Consider the following 24195-nt stretch of genomic DNA (forward strand, 5'->3'; position numbering starts at 1 on the left):
TTACTTAAATAGTTAGTAAAAATAAATTCTTTAAAAATACACTTAACCATAGTCACCTATAATGGAATTTTACATTAAGTCTTTAAAAAGGCAAATTATTATAAAAGTAAACTAATTTTGGAACCCAAATTTGGCAAACTCAAAACTTGACTTTCTGGATTGTATTTTTGTCAAGGTAAAAGGATGGGATCTATTTTATTTAATAGCACATCAGCTTGGTTAATGAATTAAATATTTAATGTGAAAAGGTATCTCCATTTATATTCTTGCTCTGGTTCCAAATTATTATGATTGGTCCTGTTTTCATCATATTACTCTTGCTAATGTGAGGAGGCACACTATATCATTTTAATCATTTGGAATGAATGATGTGTAGAATCAAATAGGGAAAGTGGCCTGGAGCTTGAACAGTGAAGACCTGATGGAGGCTGAAGCCACAATTCAGAATGTCTGTAGAGCCATCATGAGCCAAGGAAAGGCTGATTAGACAAGAGAGTACCACCAGTCTCCACTCAAAGCAGACGGAAGATGCCAGTCTGGGCTCCACTAGTTTAGGCACTCAGACATTAAGATCGACAGAGAAAGCAGCATCCACAGGGATATGGTACAAAAACAGTTGAGACCAGAGATGCTAGAGGGCATTACAATGTATGGATCTTATCTCAGCACCATGAGATTGGAAAACATTTCTTCCCCAGAAGCCACTTTATGGAGAGAGGTCTATCTGAGAGATTGAGCATTTTTAACCAAGGGAGTCAGCATTGCCTAAAAAGACAGACAAATCTAGTTCATTATAGGTTAATGTGACAGATTACACATAAATGGACCAAAATAAAGTTACGTTTTCCCACTGCTCAGAAAGTAGTGGCTCATAAGGAAGGCTGAATCAGTTAAAGAAAAATAAGTTATATTTCATCTGTATATTTAAGGTGAAGTATTAGCAATATTATGACATCAGTACTCATGGATAAATATTTGTTTATATATCATTCTTGTATGTTTAAACAGATGAGTGATGACAGTATTATGATCCTTTACCCAAGTTCCTTCCATTCTAAAAACATCAAAACCAATTCTTCAAGTATCTCTTTTGGGTTTTATTGATCTTATAAGCTTGGGATCAAACCTTTAAAGCGTCATAATTCTTTCAGCCTAAACGAATCATATAAAATATGAATAGCTATCAGTACCTTGCCAAGGTTTGGTGTTTACCATGTGTCAGATGTCAGGCTAGGTGTAGGAACCTCTGAGATGATTCAGTCATGGATGTTGACCTCAAAGAACTTATAAGGTAAATACAGAAACAGAATGCCGTGGTGGCATAAAAAAATGAGAGTTCAGTAGTCCCTCAAATGAATATGAATAATTTACAAATGTGAGCAAAACTGAGTGGCTATTTGACCTATTTGGGTAAGGCCATTCAAAGTAGAGGAAACAGTTCAAACAAAAATGTAAAGGAGTTAATGTATCATGGTTTAGGAATTGTCTTAGTTCAAACTACTATAACAAATTATCATGGACTGGGTGGCTTAAACAAATGTATTTCTCTCAGTTTGGGAGGCTGGTAAGTCAAAGATCAAGGCGTCATCAGAATCAGTGTCTGATAAGAGCTCACTTCATGGTTTGCAGATGGCTGTCTTCTCATTTTATCTTCACATGGCAAAAAGCATAGAGAAAGAGAGAGACTGAGAAACTGAGAGAGAGGGAGAGAGAGAGAAGAGAGAGGGAGAGAAGAGAGAGAGACAGAGACAGAGACAGAGAGAGAGAGAGAGAGAGAGAGAGAGAGAGAGAGAGAGAGAGAGAGAGAGAAAGCGAGCGCACACCCCAGGTTCCTTTTATAAGAGTACTAATCCCATTCATGAGGGATGAGGGATGCACCCTCATGACCCAATTACCTCTGCAAGGCCCCACTTCCTAATACCATTACATTGGAGGGTTAGGATTTCAATATATTAGTTTTGGAAGAACAAAAACATTCGGTCAATAACAGGGACCAAACTATTAAACATGATTAGGATCTATAATTATGGAAGAGATGGACAGACTCCATACCATGAAAAACCTCATGTGTCATACTAACAGATTTGGCTTCTAACCTAGAAGGCAATAAGAAGTCAGTGAAAGAAGATTAAGCCAGGAACCGATCTAACCAATTTGATATTATAATGATCATGTTGCTGTCATAAGCTGCATGAATTAGAGAAAGCCAATACTAAAGAGAACATGTAGAATAAGAAGTAAGCTAGGCAAAAGATGAGTAGAGACTGAATTCAGTGAAAGACAGAGGATAAATATATGGGAATGACTTCAAGAAGTAAGAAGGAGGTAGAACTGATTGAAATTGGAAAAGGGAGTCATGAAGGAATTCCACATGATTGGCAGGTGACAATAACATTCATCATAGTTTGGAAAACAGCACAGTTAGTGAAAAACAACAGTGAGTTCAAGTTTGAACATGTTGAGTTTGAGGTGCCCGTAGATAGTTAAAATTGGAATTCTTTAGTGGAAAATCAGTAGGGTAAAGCAAGGTGTTGAATTCTCAAAACAATATTCGATTTCTAAAAGATATAACCGAATAAAAGGTTTATTGAATAAAAGGAATTTCAAGCACCATCGGGTCATGGAGACTTATATGAAATGGCACTGAAGAATAACAATTGTTTATGTGGTTGAACAGAGGAAGAGAGAGGGAAGGAGAACAGCAAGAAGGTAGGGAAAGAGAGTGAAATTAACTCCATAATCAAAAATTACTCCACAATCAGAGCATCAGAACAAAGGGGACATAATCTCTTAGTGTATAAATCAACACTGACAATATTCTTTATAATAATACTTCTATTTGAAGCAAATAATACACATACTGTCAGAGAAAGATAAGCCACTATTTTAAAATCAGCTTTTTTTGGCATAATTTATGTATAATAAAATGTGCCCATTTTAACAGTATAAATATGTTTTGTCAAATATAAACAGGCATGTAACTATCATCGCATTCAAGATATAGAACATCTCAACTACTCCACAAAGTTTCCTTTTAGTCACTAGATTTTGGGTTTTATTGAAAAAGAAAAAAAATGTGTGTGTGTGTGTGTGTGTGTGTGTGTGTGTGTGTATATTATATATACATATTATATAGTATATATATAATTATATATAGTATATATAATATGTATATATAATATATACACATATATATATTTACTATGATGTTTAAGAGTATTTGGGGGTTTTGAGATGACAATATATAAGAACATACTAGTTTTATTCATTTTTTTAATCCTCTTGACATAGAAGGCTGTTTGCTGTGACAATTATCAAGTATCGGCCTCTACCTTAGCACACCCAATTCACTCAGATTATCTCTTGATCTGTCTCTGTAGTTAAAATGTAGGCATAAAGGAAAGTATTATGTTTTAATTGGGTTAATATTACTTGTTATTAGAGGAGAACCCAGCAAAATATAAACCAAGCATTCACTGTTAGCATGCATATTTTTTACACTGAACTTTATTAGGGTGTTCATGCTATATACTCAATAAAAATAGGCACAAAAGTAATATATGTGGACAGGCTAAATATATACAGGATATGCATAGCACAAATGAATCCTTACCACCTTTCATTTTAGAAAGTTATTATTTTCTTTTTATTGGTCCTCTATATCATGGTTTGATATACTTGATAATTATTTTGATATATTTGATAATTCCAAAAGTCTCAATATTCTAGCAATGCTCAAAACTGGTATATAAGTTAATTATTAGAGAGTTTGAGTACACACACTCACACATGCATATGTGTACATGCACACACACACCAAAGTCATGGATGTTCAACCAACACAGTTTGAACATAGTTTGTCTCTTTGAAAACCTCTCAGATTCCACTCTCCATGAAAAAAGAAAATAAACCTAAATAAAGCATACTGCTGAGACCACAAAATGACATTTACCTACATAGTTTTAAATTTTAAATGTTGAGATTAATGGGAGACAAGTTCAATTTTTAGCAACATTATCAAGATAAAAATGTAGATTAGTGCTGGAGAAAACAAGTGCTGTGAGGAAATCCAAGGCAAGGCTAAAATTCAGAAGAAATATGGACTCCTTAATGAGGAGTCTCAACTACTCATTAAGCTGAAATGTATTATTTTGTCCTAGTAATCATCAAATTTATCAAAATTTCTGATTTAACTAGAGAGAAAGGTAGTGGCATTAGATACTGATTGAGTCTTTTGATTAACTCATAATCTATTTCAAATATATTAGGTAAGCATTTTTCAAAATAAATATTAGACTATTTTTGATTAATATAAGCTAGTAAATATCGATATATTTCTCATAATAGTTTAAAATTAAATAGTTGAATATTCTCATTATACATATATACACACATATTGCAATACATACACAAAATATTGATCAAATATTTTCTACTGAATCTAAAATGTAGCAGATAAAAATATAGACATAAGTCATTTTTTTCTGCTTTGCTTGATTGTGCTTCACAGAAACTGCATATTTTACAAATTAAAGGTTTGTGGCAAATCTGCATCTAGCAAGTCTATTGGAGCTATTTTTCCAACAGCATTCACTCTCTTCATGTCTCTGTGTCACATTTTAACAATTCCCACAATATTTGAAATTATTATTATTATTTATATTTTTGTTACAGTGATCTGTGATCAGTAATCTTTGATATTACTATTATAATTGTTTTGGGTGACATGAATTGCAAAATATAAGATGGCAAACTTAATTGATAAATGCTGTGTGTGTTCTAACTGCTCCACTAACCAGCCATTCTCCCATCTCTCCTTCTCAGACCTCCATATTCACTGAGACACATCAATATTGTAATTAGGCCAGATAATAAACATGCAACTATTTCTAAGTGTTCAGGTGAAAAGAAGAGCCACATATCTCTCATTTTAAATCAAAAGCTAGAAATAGTTAAGCTTAGTGAGTAAGGCAAGTCAAAAGCTGAGATAGGCATAAATCTAGGCCTCTTGTACCAAACAATTAGCTAAGTCGTGAATGCAAAGGAAAAGTTCTTGAAGGAAATTAAAAGTGCTACTCCAATGAACACACTGTAAAAATTAATATTAATGGAGCCACTTTAAAACTGAGTTGAAGCTGCCATCCTAGAGAAACTGCCTTTGCACAACTTATACTCAAAACCTTGGAACGTTAAAACAGGGCAAAATAACCTTTGGGTAGACCTAAAGCAATGTTGTGTCCCAAATAACTGTTTGCAAAGATGAAAAGAAAGCAGATATTATGAGTACACGACTAATGACTACTGGTCTGAAAGTTTTAGAAATTATTAAGAATTAGCATCACTATATTAGCTTGTCTACACCAAGAGAAATGCCTACCTTCTATTGATGCAATTGTTCCCCCTCTCTTCTCATAAAAATCCTTTGCCTTTGTCTCCTAATCAGAACTTCATTTGGGTTATTGTCAGAATCAGTGCTTCCCGAACACCTATTTTTTTTTTTTTATCTCAAATAAATACTTGTTACTTTTTATTTTTAGGTTAACAACAAAAGTGATAAGAAAAGTGATAAGATTAGCCTTATTACTAATATGGGAAACAGTTTTAGTGATTTCATATCAATAAAAGATCAAACCAGCCACAGTATCCCCTTAAGTCAAAACCTAATCCAGAACAAGGCCCTACCTAACTCTATTCAATTTTATGAAGGCTGAAAGAGGTGAGGAAGCTTCAAAAGAAAAGTTTGAACCTGGAAGAATTTGGTTCATGAGATTTAAGGAAAAAGGCCATCTCCATAATATATAAATGCAAGATGAAGCAGTAAATATTGATGTTGAAGCCACAGAAAGTTATCCAGAAGATCTAGCTAAGATCTGATGAAGGTGGCAACACTATATTTGGAAGAAGATGCTATCTAAGGCTTTCATAACTAGAAAAGAAACGTCAATGCCTGGCTTCAAAGGACAAGCTAACTCTTTTGTTAGGGGCTAATAAAGCTGGTGACTTTAAGTTGAAGCTCATTGGCCATTTTGAAAATCCTAGGACACTTAAGAATTATGCTCAATCTACTCACCTTGTGCTCTGTAAGTGGAACAACAAAGCCTGGATGACAGCACGTCTGTTTACAACATGGTTTACTGAATATTTTAAGCTCATTGTTGAGATTTATTGCTCAGAAAAAAAAAAAAGAGTCTTTTCAAACTATCACTGCTCATTGACAATGAATCTGGTCACTCAAGAACTCTGCTAGAGCTGTACAATGAGATTAATGTTTTCATGCCTGCTAACATCACGTCGATTCTACAGCCCATGGATCAAGCAGTAATTTCAACTTTCAAGTCTTATTATTTAAGAAATCCATTTTGTAAGTTATAGCTGCCATAGATAGTGAATCCACTGCTGGATCCAGGCAAAGTAAATAGAAAATCTTCTGGAAAGAATTCACCATTGGAGATGCCATTAAGAACATTTGTGATTCATGAAAAGTGGTCAAAATGTGAATATTAACAAGAGTTTGGAAGAAGTTGATTCCAACCCTTATGAAAGACTTTGAAGGGTTCAAGACTTCAGTGGAGGAAGTAAGAGCACCATCATCCTGATCTGTCAGCAGCCATCAATATAGAGGCAAGACCCTCCACCAACAAAATAGTTATGACTCCCTAAAGGTTCAGATGATGGTTAGAAATTTTTAGTAATAAAGCATTTTTTGATTAAGAATACATACTTTGCTTTTTTAGATATAATGCTATTGTACACTTAACAGTATAGTATAAACATAACTTTTATATTGGAATATTTGCTATATTACAGTGGTTTATAACCAAAAACAGCAATATCTTTGAGCGATGCCTGTAATTAGTTGTATAAAATATCTTCTCCTATCATATTTTCCTCTTCACTTTTATTCCTTTTCATAGTTGACATAGGACTGTAGAAAGTGGTTATAGATTTTACTCAATTTGATGACACTTTCTACATATTTATTTCTCTTTTTTGTTGTTGTTCAGTCCAAGAAGACAGCTTAGATCCATCTTTTCAAGCAAAATTGTTTTTTTCTAAACATTTTTCTACGAATTTAACACACAAATGGAATTGAATTATCCTTAAAATGTTTTCTCTATTCTTTAAAATTCCCTTGTTCCTGTCACAAGTGAAATAATCATGTTCCTAAAACTTTCCTCCAATTAAGAGGCTGAGATCTTATCTGGAAATGGCTCTGATGGTTCTTTAAAGGTAACTCTCTCTCTCCTCCACCCCCTTTCTCTGTATATCCTTAAAATTTATACAGTGAAAGTGTAAAATTCAAAGATTTGTAATGAATTTATAGAGTTGTACAATCATCACCATAATCTGGTTTTAGATCACTTCCATCTCTCTCCCCAAATTCTCTTGAGCTGGTTGGCTGTAATGTCCTGCATCAGAAAATCTTCACTTTTTATCTATAAATTTGTCTTTTCTAGACATATCATATGAATTAATCATGCAATAATGTTTCAGGTCCCTCTATTTTGTAGCATGTTCTTTTGTTGTTGATTAGTATTCTACTGCAGAGATATAAGTATTTTTTGTTTATTCATTCACCAGTTGTTAAACTTTTGGATTGTTTCCAATGCTTGGCTATAAAAAGAATGTTCTTATGAACATTCCTGTACAAGTTTTTGCATAAATATATGTTTCACTGTGCTTGGACATATACCTAAACTATGAATTACTAGGTCATCTGATATATTTAATTTTTAAAGTAATTGTCAAATTGTCTCCCTAAGTGTTGCTCTATTTTATTTCCCCACCAGCAATGAATGAGGGTTCCAGTCTCTCCACATCACTGTGAACACTTGGTAATGTTTTTGATTACAGCCACTCATAGGTATGTAGTAGTATTTCATTGTGGTTTTAATTTGTATTTCCCTAAGGATTGATGATGTTGAGCACTTTTTCATCTCTTATTATCATTCATATGTGTTCTCTGGGGAAAACATCTGTTATGATCTTGCCCCTTTCTTAAATTGTATTGGTTGTTTTCCTAATATTTAATTTTGAGTTTTCAAATATATTCTAGATACAGTCCTTATAAGATATAAGCTTTGCAATATTTTCTCTCTGTCTATGGTTTGTCTTTTCATTCTCTTTGCAGTGTCCCATCAAGTTAATCAATTTTTACTTTTATGAATCATGCTTTTGTTGTCACATTTAAGATCCTTTGTCTAAACCAAGGTAACAAAGATTCTCTTGGAAACCTTCCTCTAAAAGTTTTGATGTGTTAGCTTTTACATTTATGTCTTATATCTAATCTGTTCTCAAGAATTTTTTTTATTATTATTTGAGATAAACATCCAATTTCACATTTTTTTTTTTGCAAGTGGATATACAATTTGTTCTATCATCATTTCTTGAAAATACTGTCTTTTCTCTCATTGAATTACCTTGCCACCTTGGTTTTGTAAATCAGTTGACCATAAATCTAAAGCCTTATTCCTTGGCTTGAAATTCTATTCCACTGATTTACATCTATTGTTATGATAGCACTATACTCTCTTAATTACTGTAGCTTTATCAAGTTTTAAAACCAGGTGGGGCAAGTCCTCTAATTCTTTTTTTATTTTCAAAATCATCCTGGCTATTTTAGAATTTTTATTTAAATTTTAGGAGCTCATCAATTTGTACCTCCAAAAAAAGTTTACTGAAATTTTAATAAAAATTGTGTCAAATCTTTAAATTGTCTTAGCAACAGTTTTTAGTTTTCAGGCACAAATTTTGCTCTTATTTTGTCAATTGTATTTCTGGTCATATATATATAGCAAGAATTATATATATTTTTCCTGCCTGGTTTTTGTATTCAGAAAGCACTCTTAAAAATTTCATGAGACTAGGAAGGTGGCGGACTACGTAAAAGCAGGGTTCACCTCCTCCCAGGTCTGCATTGAAATTACAACCAAATTATAAAATAATCAATATGGAAAATCACCTGAAGTCTAGCTGTTTGTAACATCTATGTCTCATAATGTAAAGCAGCCACATCGAAGCTGGTAGGAGGGGCAAAGTTGCCAATTAAGCTGGACCCGAACCCCCGAATGGTGGAGGATCACCTGGAGAGAGAGCAAGGCCGCAGAGGCTCTCCTGAAGGAGAGGGGTTTCCTGGTCTCATTTAGGGGCTCCCCAGCTCAGGGTTCCAGCCCAGAGAAGAGGAGATTCCAAAAATTCTTGACTGTAAAAAACAGAGAGGATTCCAGCCGTCTGGATGAGACAGAAAGAGACTAAAGCCCTAAATGCTCCTTTGAAGGACCCATGCACAGACTTTCTGACCTGCAGACACCCAGGACAACAGCGGTGGGTCAGAGGCTCACATGGGATTCATACCAAGAAACTCTGCATTACCTGGCGCCAGAACGAGGGCTAAAAGGGCAGCCACCATTGTGCCTTAGTCTGGCCCTGCTACCGGACAATCTACAGATAGCACCAGCTCCACTGTGCAGATCCCTTCCACAGGCCATTAGGGAGCTACTGGCCTGAGGAGATCAGCCCACCCCACCCAACCTGCAGATTGTTTGGGGCTTTTGTTGATGGATGGCTGCCACGCCTTGAGTTGATTCAGAGTCAAGCTTTTGCATCTGGCAGCCAGCACTGTGAGCGCTCATTCTGAGATCGTTTCAGGCAGATCACTGCTGCCAACAGGAACTTGGGCAGATAACTGGGATTGGTGGGCAGGTCCCAGACAGCAGATGGTATTGCTTTGATCTGGGACTTCAGCAGGAATGCCAAACAAGTACCTAAATTGCAGCAAGACTAAGGCCCTACGGATTGCCTTTGTCTCCCTGAGACCCCGCCCCATCACTCTAACCACAAATTGCCCCAGGCGGCCCACTGAAAGTGGACAGTCACTGTCTTGCCCCTCCGCCTTGGGTCCCAATTCTCAAAGGCAGGCGCTGCATGGTATCAGTTGCAGGCAGACTTCCACTACCTGCAAGAGTTGCAATATTGCATACAGGGAGCACTGGGGTCTATGGGACTGCCCCAGACTGCAGCTGGTCTCACTGTGATCTGTGTTGACAGTGGGAACGCCCGGGCACAGAAGTTGCAGAAAAACTGAGGCTGTATTGGCCAGATGGACCTTGTCTCATTGAGACCTTGCTTCACTCAAGCCACAAAGTGCCTGCAGCCAATTGACAGGGAGCCTCTTGTACCCTGCTTGGCTCTGGGGTTGTGCAGTCTGCCCAGGAAACAGACCTTGGCTAGCGCTGTGAGTGCATTTCGGGGAAAACAGTTGTGGACCACTGCTGCCTGTACGAGCTGCAATATCTCTTGAGGAGATCACAGGGGTCTATACTGGTCTGATAGCCCTTGATTCCCTGGGCTCCTGCCCCATCCAATACAAAGAGTGCATGACCTACGTTGACAGGCAGCTGCCCCTGCCCTGGAGTGGTGCACTCAGGCCTAAGGTGGGCAGCAGCTGACCTTGCTACGATTGAAAACTTGTACAGGGAGTCACAGAGACAGTGCTGACATGTAAACTGACACTGCAGTGGCAGGGGAAATTTACTCGATAGACCCAGGAGACTCCCGGGGTCCCTGTATCACACAACACACATATCACCTAGAGGCTCTTCCAGTTTCAGATACTTACGGGCAACTGACAGGCAGTTTCAGACCTGGAAGAGCACTGGTTCCTCTACTAAACTGCCCTAGGTCAGGGATGGGGAATAACCAGACCTTTGCCTACAGCGTTGTCTCTTCCACTTACCTATAGATCCAACATAGGTAACAACTATCTGTGGATTGCTTTGTAGTTCCCACCAGTTAGCCCTGACCAATCAAAAGCAGTGGCTGACTTAAGCCTATGGGGAGACCCTCCCAAGAGGCCACAAAACCAATGCATCCAGAGGCTGGCACCAGAAGACAACAAAGCAACTTCTGACTAGCCCTAACTCTGGAACACACAAAGGGTGGTTACAAGTACACAAGCCTACTAGGATAAATCCCACTCAGTGAGGTCAGCCCCCACACAACAACTCACCCTGTGGGTGCAGCCAATTACCACAATTAGTCAGCCTGAGTGTTAATTCCAACCACTGATGTACTAACAACAATAAAAACCTGGCAACAACAGAAGATAACACACAACCCACACAAAAATCATGTCCAGAGCCCCCAATATAAGAGATCAGTGGGCCACACAGGACACCTTCCACATTAGGCCATCTGGCCAAGGTTAAGAGACAAAACAAATATTCCTGACACATAGAAATGAACACAGAGAGGCTAATAAAATGAAGAAACAAAGAAACATGCCACAAAATAAACAATAGGAGAAAACTCCAGAAAATTAGCTAAATGAAATGGAGGCAAGCAGCCTACCAGAGAAAGAGTTCAAAATAATGGTTATAATGATGTGTAACGAATTTAGAGGGTGAATGGATAAACACAATGAGAACCTCAACAGAGAGATAGTAAGCATAAAAAAGAACATAGAAACAATAAAGAAGAATACACTAGAAGGATTCATCAGTAGATTGGACGAAGGAGAAGATTGAATCAGCGAACTGGAACACAGGGTAGCAGAATAGACTCAATCAGAATAACGAAAAGAAAAAAAAAAGAATTTTAAAATGAAGATAGTTTAAGAGCTCTCTGGAACAACATGAAATATAACAATATCCAAATCATGGGAGTACTGAAGGAGAAGAGAGGGAAAGGAATTGAGAATCTATTTGAAGAAATAATGACAGAAAACTTCTCTAACTTGGCAAAGGAATTAGACATACAAGTTCAGGAAGCACAAACAGTTCCAAACAAGAGGAATTCAAACAGATCCACACTAAGACACATCATAAATAAAATAACAAAGATCAAAGTTAAAGAGAGAATCTTAAAAATAGCAAGAGAAAAGCAGCTAGTTACTTACAAGAGTACCTCCATAAGAATGTCTGCTGATTTTTCAATGGAAACTTTGCAGGCCAGAAAGAAATAGCAAGAAATAGTTAAAGTTATGAAAAGCAAAAATCTACAACCATGAATACTCTACCCAGCAAGGCTTTTGATTAAAATGAAAGGTGAGATAAAAAGCTTCTCAGATAGGGAACAGCTTAAGGAATTCATCACCAACAAGCCAGTATTACAGGAAATGTTAAAAAGACTTCTGTAAAAAAAGAGGGTGTAAAAAGAAAATAGAAATAACAAATATGAATAATAAAATGGCAGTAACTATGTACCTATCAGTAATCACTTTAAATGTAAATGGATTAAATGTCTAATCAAAAGGCATTGGGTAGCCCAATGGATAAAAAAACAAGATCCATGCATATGCTGTCTACAAGAGACCTACTTTGGATCAACTGTCACTCACAGACTGAAAGTAAGGAAATGGAAAAAGATATTTCATGCAAATGAAAATGAATAAAAGCCAGGGTAGCAATACTTATATCAGATAAAAAAGACTAATGAGAGACAAAAAAAGGCATTACATGATGATAAAGAGATCAATACAGTAAGAAGAAATAACCTTCATATATTCATATACCCAACACAGAAGCACCTATATATATAAAGCAAATATTGACTGACATAAAGGAAGAACAGATTGACACCCCCTTGACACCAATGGATAGATCTTCCAGGCAAAGAATCAACAAGGAAACAATGGGCCTAAAAGACACACTAGACCAGATGGATTTAATAGATGCTTTCAGAGCATTCTACCCCAAAGCAACAAAATATACATTCTTCTCAAGTACACAGAGAACATTTTCCAGAATAGACCGCATGTCAGGACACAAAACAATTCTCAATAAATTTAAGACTGAAATCATATCAACCATCTTCTCTGATCACAATGGTATGAAACTATAAATCAACTCCAAGTAAAAAACTGGAAAATACACAAACACATGGAGGTTAAATAACATGCTACTAAACAATGAATGGGTTATTAATGAGATCAAGAAAGAAATAAAAATAATAACTAGAGACAAATGAAAATGAAAACACAATGACTCAAAACCTATGATACACAGCGAAAGCAGTCCTAAGAGGGAAATTCATAGCAATATTAATACATAGCTATCTCAAGAAGCAAGAAAAAGCTCAAATAAACAATTTAACCTTACACTTAAAAGAACTAGAAAAAGAATAGCAACCAGAGCCCTAAGTTAATAGAAGGAAGGAAATAATAAAGATAGAGCAGAAATAAATGAAATAGAGTCTAGAAAAACAACACAAAAATTAATGAAACCAAGAGCTAGTTCTTTGAAAGAATAAACAAAATTGATAGATGCTTAGCCAGACTCATCAAGGAAAAAAGAGAGAGAACTCAAAAGAAATAAAATCAGAAATAAAAGAGGAAAACTACAGACTCCACAGACATACAAAGGATCATAAGAAAATATTATGAGCAATTATATGCCAACAAATTGGACAATCTGGAAGAAATGGACACATTCCTAGAAACATACAACCTCCAAGACTGAGTCAAGAAGAAACAGAAAATCTGAACTGACCGATTACCACCAATGAAATATAATCAGTAATCAAAAACTTCCCAAAAAACAAAAGTCATGGACTTCATAGGTGACTTCATAGGTGAATTTTCCCAAAAATTCAAAGAAGAATTAATACCTATTCTTTTCAAACTAGTCTAAAAATTCAAGAAGAGTGAAGACTCCCTAACTCCTTTTATGAGGCCACCATTACCTTGATTCCAAAACCAGACAAAGACATTACAAAAAAGAAAACTATAGGCCGATATCTCTTACGGACATTGATGCAAAAATTCTCAACAAAATATTAGCAAACCTAATTCAGCAATACATTAAAAATATTATACACCATGATTAAGTTAGATTTATTCCTGGGATGCAAGGTTGGCACAATATCCACAAATCAATTAATGTGATACACCACATTAACAAATTGAAAGATAAAAACCATATAATCATATAAATAGATGCAGAAAAACCATTCAACAAAATCCAGCATCCATTTATGATAAAAACTCTCAGCAAAGTGGGAATAGCGGGAACATCCCTCAACATAATAAAGGCCATATATGACAAACCCACAGCTAACATCATACTCAGTGGAGAAAGGAGAATAGCATGTTCCTTAAGATCAGGAACAAGACAAGGATGCCCAATTTCACCACTCCTCTTCAACATTGTATTCGAAGTCTTAGCCACATCAATAAGACAAGAAAGAGAAATAAAATGTATCAGAATTGGAAAGGAAGAAGTAAAACTCTCACTATTTGCCAGTGATATGATACTATATAGAGAGAACCCTAAAGATTCCCCTAAAAAACTGTTAGACCTGACTAATGAATTCTTTAAAGTAGCAGGTTACAAAATAAATATCCAGAAGTCCCTGGCATTTTTATACACCAACGACAAACTTTCAGAAAGAGAAATTAAGAAAACAATCCCATTTACAATTGCGTCTAAAACTATAAAATACCTGGGAATCAAATTAACCAAGGAGGTAAAAGACCTGTTCTCAGAAAATTATTAGTCATTGAAAAAAGAAATTGAAGAAGATCCAAATAAATAGTAGCATATACTGTGGGTAGGAAGAATCAACATCATTAAAATGGCCTTACTACCCAAATCAATCTACAGATTCAATGCAATCCCTATCAAAATACCAATGATATTTGTCAAAGAGATAGAAGAGATAATCCCAAAATTTATATGGAACCATATAAGACCCTGAATAGCCATGGCAATCTTGAGAAAGAACAAAGTTGGAGGTATCACAGTACCTCATATCAAACTATACTACAAGGCTACAGAAATCAAAACAGCATGATATTGGCACAAAAACAGATACATTGATCCATGGAACAAAATAGAGAGCGCAGAAATAAATCCGTACCTACACTCACACTTAATATATGACAAAGGAGGTAAGAATATACAATGGGGTAAAGACAGTCTCTTCAATAAACGGCGTTTGGAAAATTGGAAAGATGCAAGCAAAAATATGAAGCTGGACCACCTCCTTACACCACGTATAAGAATAGACTCAAAATGGATTAAAGACTTATAAGACCCTAAACTATAAAACGCTAGAATAAAACATAGGCAGTAAACTCTCTGATATTATTAACAGTAATTTCTTTTCGGATATATCTCCCCAGGCAAAGGAAACAAAAGAAAAAATAAACAAATGGAACATCTATGACCATGCTACCCTGAACAAGCCTGATCTCGTCTGATCTCAGAAGCTAAGCAGGATCAGGCCTGGTTAGTACTTGGATGGGAGACCACCCAGGAAGACCAGATGTTTTAGGCATAAAAAATAAAAAAATAAGGGGTTGTAAGTTGACAAGCTCCTTGCAATGTGTGACGTCAAAGGTTGCCTTGCCTAAAAAAAATAAATAAATAAATAAATGAACAAACAAACAAACAAATGAGACTACATCAAACTAAAAAGTTCTTGTATAGCAAAGGGAACCATCAACAAAACAAAAAGACAACCTACTGATTGGGAGAAGATATTCACAAATGATAAGGGGTTAATATCCAAAATATATAAAGAACTCATACAACTCAACAACAAAAAGAAACAAACAATCCAATTAAAAAATGAGCAGAAGACCTGAACAGATACTTCTCCAAAGAGGAAAAACAGATGGCCAATAGACATATGAAAAGATGATCAAAGTCAGTTATAATCAGGGAAATACAAATTAAAACCACAATGAGATACCACCTGACACGTGTCAGAATGGCTATCAACAATAAGTCAAAGAAAAACAAGTGTTGATGAGGATGTGGAGAAAAGGGAACCCTCATACATTGTTGGTGGTATTGCAAATTGATACGATCACTATGGAAAACAGTCTGGAGGTTTCTTAATAAATTAAAAATAGATATACCATTTGACCCAGCAATTGCACTTCTGTGTTTTTATCCAAAGGAAACCAAAACAAAAATTCATAAAGATCTATGCAATAGCCAAGATATGGAAGTAAACTAAATACCCATCAACAGATGATTGGATAAAGAAGTTATGGTTCATATATACAATGGAATATTATTCAGCCATTAAAAAAATGAAATCTTACCATTTGCAATAACACAGATGGACCTAGAGGTTATTATGCTGAGTGAAATAAGTCAGCCAGAGAAAGATAAATACCATATGATTTCACTTACCTGTAGAATCTAAGGAACAAAAAGAACAAACTAATCAAAATCTGACTCACAAATATAGAGGACAATTTGGTGATGGACAGAGGGGAAGGGGTGTGGGGGGCTGGGATAATGGGGTGAAGGATTCAAGAAGTATAAATTGGTAGTCGATAGAAGGTCACGGGGATGGGGAGCACAGCATAGGTAATGCAGTTAGTATTAATATATTGGCTAGGTGGAAACCCAGAGGAGAGAAGGAGCAATTAGGGGGATTGTTTTATGAGCTATATAAATGTCTAATTAACCTACTGTATACTTGAAACTAATAAAAAAAAAAAGAAAGAAAAAATTAAAAAAGTAAATTTCACAACACTACAATACTTTACCCTTCTTTTCATGATTATACACAGCCAGCAGTATATTTAAAGGGTTTATATTGAGATATAATTGACATTTGGCATTATATTAGTTTCATGTGTAAAACAGTGATTTGATATGTGCATATATTGTGAAATGGTCACCACAGTAAATGTGGTTAACAGCCATCACCACACATGGTTATAATTGTTTTTCTTATGATGAGAAATTTTAAGATATACTCTTAGCAACTTTAAAATATAAAATATTGGTATTATTAACTATAGTTGATTCCACACCCTCTGCCTCTGGAAATCACCAGTCTGTTCTATCTATGAGTTTGATTCTTTTTTTTTAGACTCTGCATATAAGTGATATCATACAGTATTTGTCTTACTCTGTTAAACTTATTTCACTTAGGTAATGCCTTCAGGGTCCATCCACGCTGTTGATAATGGCAGGATTTCTTTCTTTTATTATTGATCATTTTATATTTTATTATTTTTTATTATTTTGATGTTAAAACAACAAAACATTTACAGATCTTATCCAAAAATTTGCAAAAGCACAAACATTTAGAGAATTTAAAAATGAGTTTAAAAAGAAAAGGGTCTATGGAAATAATGAAAGTCTACAAAAAACGTGAGGAAGACTGGGATATGATGAGGAACTATGGAGGCAGGTCCATAAACTTTGTAGGTAGAAGCACAGCCCATTTCCATGTCTGAAATTATGGAGGAGTCCAGTCATCGTGTGTGTCAGTGGTATCCTGAGCCCTTAAACCCATGAAGCAATTATAGGGACAGTCCTACTTATGGTGAACTAAATTCAGTCAGCTTGAATGGAAGAGAAAACTCTTACAGATTAAAAAGGGTGGGAGCACAGGTCCTCTTTAATCAAGTTGTTTAAAGTGAAGATCTAGGTTTTTAAGCACACTATAGCATTTTCAGATGGTCACTGAGAGTCATCATAAATTGATGTTACACAAATAAAATCTCCTGCCTTTAGTCAAGTCAGGTTTGCCCACATAATTACCCTTCAAGAGTAAACATAGCAGGACAACAAAAGTATCATAGTATTTTTGTTCAAAGTGAGTATAAATTAATATAAATAAAACTAAAGAGCAGACAGGGTAATAAGAGAAGTGAATTGAATGAGAACATCTGTGTTCTTGTCTTGGCTCTGCTACTAACAAACCATATGAACTTAAATCCTTAGTTTAAGCTAAGCTCTCCCAGCTCTCATTCATTAACCAGTAAAGTGATCTAGGTAGACTGGAAAGACTCTAAGGTCATTTTCGGTTCAGTCTTTCTGGGATTTAATGAATATGCACACCACACACACACACACACACACACACACACACACACACACCCCTAGGTAGATTATATTTCTTCCTTCGAAAAATGATACATTTGTTCCAAATTTATCTGTACAGAAATATATAAGTATTAGCATTGTATTACACGTAGATTTTTATCATTATTCATCATTGAATACATAATGTTCCATCTTAAATAAAAAGTATTTAAACTTAACCAGTACACACAAAAAAATTTTCTTTATTGAAAGTGAATAAAATACTTAAAAGATAATTATCATGGTACCTAATTCAGGAGACTGACCATACTTTCTTAATTTTCAGCTATCTTCCACTGACAGCATTTTTAGCTAAGTAATTTCTCTCACATATAATATAATAAAAATAGTAAAGTGGAAATGACAATTTTGTCAATGCCTCCAAACATTTTATCATATAAAGGAGCTAGAAGATAAGCAGCAGGATGCTTTCAAAGAATTTGGCACACTGATAAAATCTATGAGGATGCTTTTTTAATAACACTTAATTAAAATTTTGGAAGTTACAGTCATATTGAAATAGAAACTTTTTCAGTAGAACTTTCTTAAAGACTAAATTATATATATTTAAACTCTAAAGTTTTAGCCTTTCCCATCTAGTTCTAATTATTCATCCTCAATAACTGGATAATTTATTTATTATACTATCAATTTTTAATGAACATATTTGAAGTGATAATCCCATTTAAACAGAAGACTTTGGGAATAGATGCTACAAGCAATATAGTTGGAAAACCACCGGCTTCCGAGTTAGAAATCCCTGGCCTGCACTTTGTCATTTAGTTGGTTTGTCATTTCTGTCAGATTACAATCTATAAGCCTCATATTCGTTATGAGAAAGACAACCACGAGAACACTGGTCCCTATAGCACAGGATTTGATATTAAATGAGAAATAACATTTTTTTAAAGTAGAGAATGCTATGTTTATATTTGTGTAATCTCCCATTTTGAACATTACGACAAATATAATCTTAAAATGTGCATAGTTGTATAGTCGAGTTAAGAAAGAGAGAAGTTGATAACTAGACCTGCCCAGGAGACTCCAAGAGGAGAGTCTTACTCAGGAGGAGGAGAAATGAAGGTTTGTGGGGAAGAAAACAAATTGGCGTTAGCTAAGTGTCGGAACCCTCAGAAGGAGGTGACTGACTCTAGGTGGAGACAGATCATTTGGAGAAAGAAAATGGAGAACTGGCGTCTGAGATCAATGAGCTCCAAAAGGAGAAGGAATATTTGGAGTGTGCTGGTGACGCACAAACTGGCCAGCAAGATCTCCTGTGATGGAGAGCCCAGGCCAAGTCAGTGGCAGAGATGAGAGATTTGCTAGAGGCAGTATCCAGTAAGAAAGATGGCTCCACTTGCTGCTGCAGCCCTTGCTATCACCTCTCCTGCCCTTCCAGACCAGCCAAGATGCACCCCCCCAAATCTGACAGCTTCAATCTTTACATAATATCAAGTTCAGGTCCTACACCCACAACCCCTTCCACATCGTTAACCCTTCCTACTTTGTCTTCACCTGCCTATTGGCAGTCGCTGAGTTCGAGGGAGCCCAACGCAGGGGCAGTGACCAGATTCTGACCCCCTGAACTTACCCCTCTCTTCTTGCTCTGTGAACTCTTTAGGCACAAAACAAACATATAAGAAAGAGAGAGGTTTGGAAGAGAAGGAGGAAGAGAGAGATAGGAAGAGAGAAAGCAGGCCTGTAGCTTCCCTGGCTCTTCTGTCTGACCCGTTGCTGTCACTACCATTAAACAGGAGGACCTTCTTGTATTTCGTACCCTCTTTTGTTTCTGTGGCCCTGTGGGGCCAGACAGATATTGACATTGGAGGTACGGGATGGGAGGGACACTCCAAGATGCCTGTTGTTCTTCTCACCTCAATTCAACCTCTGGGAATGGATGGAATGGGATGGTGGAAAAGAGGTGCTGGCAGTGAGCTGGTGTCCTCTCTAGAGAGGCTCATTAAGGAAATGCTACACACACCTAGATAATCTCTCCCACACCCACCTTTCAGCTGGGTAACTAGACTGATTATCCCTATTTCCCAGACCTTAGCTTATTTATCCAACGAGGTCAGATCATCCTCTGAATTGAGCCTCTTTTAGAGGGTAAGTTGATGTCCCCTATGATAATCTCCTCCCCTCAACTAGACTTACTCTGAAATGCGAATCTTCCTTCTGTCTAGCTACTCCCTCTCAGCAAAACTGATTTCACCTCATAGGGATCCCTCCAAATTCAGTCTCCAGTCCTCCTTTCTGATTACAGTATTACCCCAAGCCTCCCTACCTCTCCACCCTCCCCTCCAGGCCTTCCTTGTTGGATCTCTCTGATTCAGGCAGCAGGGGGCGGTGTGATGCCTGTCCTGCTGGAGCGTTCTATAAATATGGTGAAATCGAGTTTGCCAAATGTGGGGTAGAGGCCAGTGGGATAGAACCTTTCCAGAAGGATTGTGACCCCGACTCCCCAGAGCCTTTCCTTGGTCTCCCCTCCCCCATTTTGCGTCCTTTCTATCTTCAGCAGTGAAATAGACTCAAGTGGATGGTAGAATCAATTGGAAGTGGGTAAAAGTTAACCTTTCAGTGTAGCTTCTCTCCTCAGAACACCCGTCCTCAAATACTGGCCTTTTTCTTTAAGGTCCGTCATCCTTCCCTAGCGTAGTATGCCAGCTTCCCCCTCCCCTTGGCACCCCATCATTCTCTCTAGAAAAAGAGCAAGGAGAGGTTGCTTTGGGTTTGACATTCTATCTACGAAGATTTAAGGGCTGAGGCTTTGACCACTAACCCCAGTATTCTTGGAACAGCAAACTCAAGGGGGCTTAGTTTTTCTTCCCCCATCTCGCCCAGCTTCAAATCTTGGTTTGGGCTACCCTACCCTGTCATTTCTTATATTTCACCTCAAGATAATTTTATTATGAGGCAAATGATTTTTTTTTTTTTTTTTTTAACATGAGGGGTGGACCATGCTATTCTCCAGGCCGCATGGAAAACATTCGATGTGCTCACAGTCCTAAGCTTCTGCCGTGAACCCAGATCCCTCTCATAGCTATTTATCCCTTTACTGGTTTCCAGAAGGCACTTATATTTTTTATGTATAAATAAATATATTACACATGGCTGTGTCCTCACGTGAGTGTGTGAGCGCTTCTGCGATCTCGGTCTGGATTACATTGATTGTCAAAGGGTGCTCTTGAATTGGAAACAATGCTTCTAGAAACTGAGTTAGCCTGTCTCAGGCTGTCCTTTTTCTGCCTCTATGGGTCTCTAGTTGTCTCTTTCCTGTTTCAGCCCCTCTGGTTGTTTCAGGAAGTCTCTGGAAGGCTCTTTCCTAAGTGTCTCTCCTCCTCTGTCTTTTCTCTGCCTGTTTTTACCTGATCACTTTCAGCTATCTCCTTTCTGACTGTCCCTGATTCTCTGTCTTCTGATTCTGGGTTCATTAGGGACATGAGATTTTATTTTCATGAATAAGCCTAAGGGATCACAGATTTTTACCATCTGTATCTTTGAGAATTCTGGGAGCTAGTGCGAGACTATGAGCAGGGCCTACCCCTGCTGACCACAATTTATTGAATCTCTAACCCCCTACCCCATGCTGTATTTGTGATTCTTTTTCCATTTTGCACCTGCCCTGAGGGGTTGGGGCTGGCTGGCACTGAGTCTCTTCCCTCCCCACCATGGTTCTACACTGTCACCAGTAAAAAGCTCTTTAAAAAAAATTCTAGATGATGTTATGTCTAAAATCTTTTATTCAAAATCTAGATATTATGTTTATTCTAATACTAGCCATATCTTTCGAACCTCTGTTCTCTTTGAAACGTACCTGTCTAAAGTTTGTTCCAACTACATATTATTTCTTATTACCATTACCATCATCATCAGTGTATTTATGATCTTTTGGTATATGGCTATATTACTACCATTCTGCTCTGGAATCTAATAGTAGAGATAAAATATCCCTGACCCTCACTGACCCTTATCAGTTAGTATCAGCCAAATGTTAATGAGAACTGAATCCTGTTAAGGGCCTGCTAGCATAACTAAACTGTGGAATCATCCAGGTCTAACTATTTTAGCAAGTGCACATAGGTTATGAACCTACTAGAATGCATTACTGCCACACTTGTAGTGATATCCAGTTTTTAATTGCAACTACTTTTATCTACTTGGCTCTTAACAATCTGTCCTCAAACAGGACCTGCTATGATTTGAAATCAAGAAAAGTAAAATACTTTGGAGTCTGCTTCAGACACATAAGAAACTGGAACATCTTCCTACACCATAACCAGGGCTTAGGAAAAGGTTTTGAAATACAATCGATGAGTAACTATAGCAAAAGGCTTGGAAAAAAAATGAATGCCTAAGGTAGTCTATGATTGACAGGATTCTATATAATTAATTGATAAGAATACTTTGATGTATGATTAATGCAAGACAAAATGAAAATTACAGCCTTTACTTTCTTATGTTCAAAGAGCAGGAATGAGCAGGCGATTCCATCTAATTTATATGAAAATAAATCTCATTTTAATTACATGAGATTCCTCAAATTGTTAAGTCTAGAACATGAACAGAATGAGTCACTATTTAAGGTTAAAACAGTACTAATCTATGAGTACTTATTTACTCCATACTTTGAAAAAGAGAGGGGAAAGAAATATACAGATGGAGAGTAGGAGAAAAGTTAGAAGAAAAAAGAAAAAAAAAAGTTGAAAGAAGAAAAAATAAAATAAAATGAGAAACTAAAGTGACCAGAACTTAGATCTTCTCTGTCTAGACTTGAAATTAAATTTATTTAGAACTCCTGTGTTGAATAAACATAGTAGAGTTCCTTTTTACTTGTTTCAGAGATTTTTTTACCTTGCACTATAAAAGATAAAGGGCAAAGCATGTCATTTGAACATTATCTGGTGTGTGTAGGTAGGGAGGGGATATTTGGTAATATCTGGTGACATTTTTGGTTTACACAACTGGGAGGTGGTACCTGAATCTAGTGGTTAGATGCCAGGAATGTTGCTAAACAGACTACAGTGAACGCCATAGGTCCTACAACCCAAAATTATCTGTCACAAATATCAATAGTGCTCGAGTTGAGAAAACCTAGACTAGATTATTTATTTTCAAACGTTAGCCATCAGAACCACATGGAGGATTTGTTAAAAACACAGATTGCCCTAATGTTTCTGAGTTATTAGGTCTGAGGCAGGGTCCTAGAATTTGGATTCTTAAGAAATTTTTTGGTGTAGCTAGTGCTTCTTGTCTGGGAACAACATTTGAAAACTGTCATCTTGATTTAAATCACTTTGATATGAGCACTCATAAAACCCCATACTTCTCTTTATATAAGATATATCACATCTATAACACAAATGTAATATCCATCTTCCCTTCTAGATTCTAATCTCAGAGCAAGGACAATGTCTATTCAGTTCATCACTGCTTATTCACATAATAGTACTCAAATTTCCAATGAATTAAAATATTTTTGAATTTAAATCTTTAGCATACTGCCACATGTTCAATGTCTAAGAATTTGAAGACCATTCCCTTTATAGAACAACATCAACAAAATGCTTGTTAATCATAAATTTTTAGCACCAAGGGATAAAAGTCTGGGAGGGGAGCATTTACTACTGCTATATATCTTCTGCCTTGAAGGTTGAAAGCACTAACAAACCATGTTCAAATTGTTTTAAGTCTTGAATAATTCACTTTAAAATATCTGTACAAGTCACTGACACTAATGAAAATCATGTGACTCTCATAATTCCAACTCACCAAATCAAAGAAAGGACTTATTAGAATATATTATTAATTTTTAAAAGGTTTTTTGTTAGCATGACTATAAAATAAAAAAGACGAACTAAATAAGGATGAATAGTAAAACAGCTTACAATATGCACCAAAAGCCTAAATCCTTGTTAAACCTTCTCTTCTTATCTAGACTTTATTATCCCTAGTTTCCTAATCCTGTATCTCAGGTAAAACTGAAGTTATACAGTATATAGAACTGTGAAAGACAACTCTTCTTTTCATAAATAATAAACCAAACATTGATAATGCTGCCAAGTGTTAAAGGCTCATTTCTTTCCTTTAGCTTTCTCTCAATTATGAATCCCTTCTGAGAAAAAAAAAAGTCTGTGATAACAGTTTTTAATATCATTGCAGGGAGGAGCTCTATAAATTCAAAAAAGACGGAATGCATTTTTTTTAGATTTGTGTTCAGTTTTAAACTGAACTGATATCTCTCAGTAATCTCAACGACATTAAATAAATAGCACCTTGATCTACTGTCTTCTATTTTGTAATCTACTCACATGCACATAATCAAAAAAGACTTCCAAAGACAACATTTTGATCTCCTTCCTCT

General features: G+C 36.3%; 1 protein-coding gene and 1 pseudogene across 6 annotated transcripts in view; one reads left to right on the plus strand and one right to left on the minus strand.

Moving 5' to 3' along the window:
• DPP10 (dipeptidyl peptidase like 10) overlaps window positions 1-24195 on the minus strand; it is a 457935-nt gene that overhangs the window by 323833 nt on the left and 109907 nt on the right. The window lies entirely within an intron of this gene.
• On the plus strand, window positions 15158-15276 carry LOC120610400 (uncharacterized; annotated as a pseudogene).

This window comes from Pteropus medius, unplaced genomic scaffold, assembly GCF_902729225.1.
Source record: "Pteropus medius unplaced genomic scaffold, Ma_sr-lr_union100, whole genome shotgun sequence".
In the NCBI taxonomy this organism is placed as follows: domain Eukaryota; kingdom Metazoa; phylum Chordata; class Mammalia; order Chiroptera; family Pteropodidae; genus Pteropus; species Pteropus medius.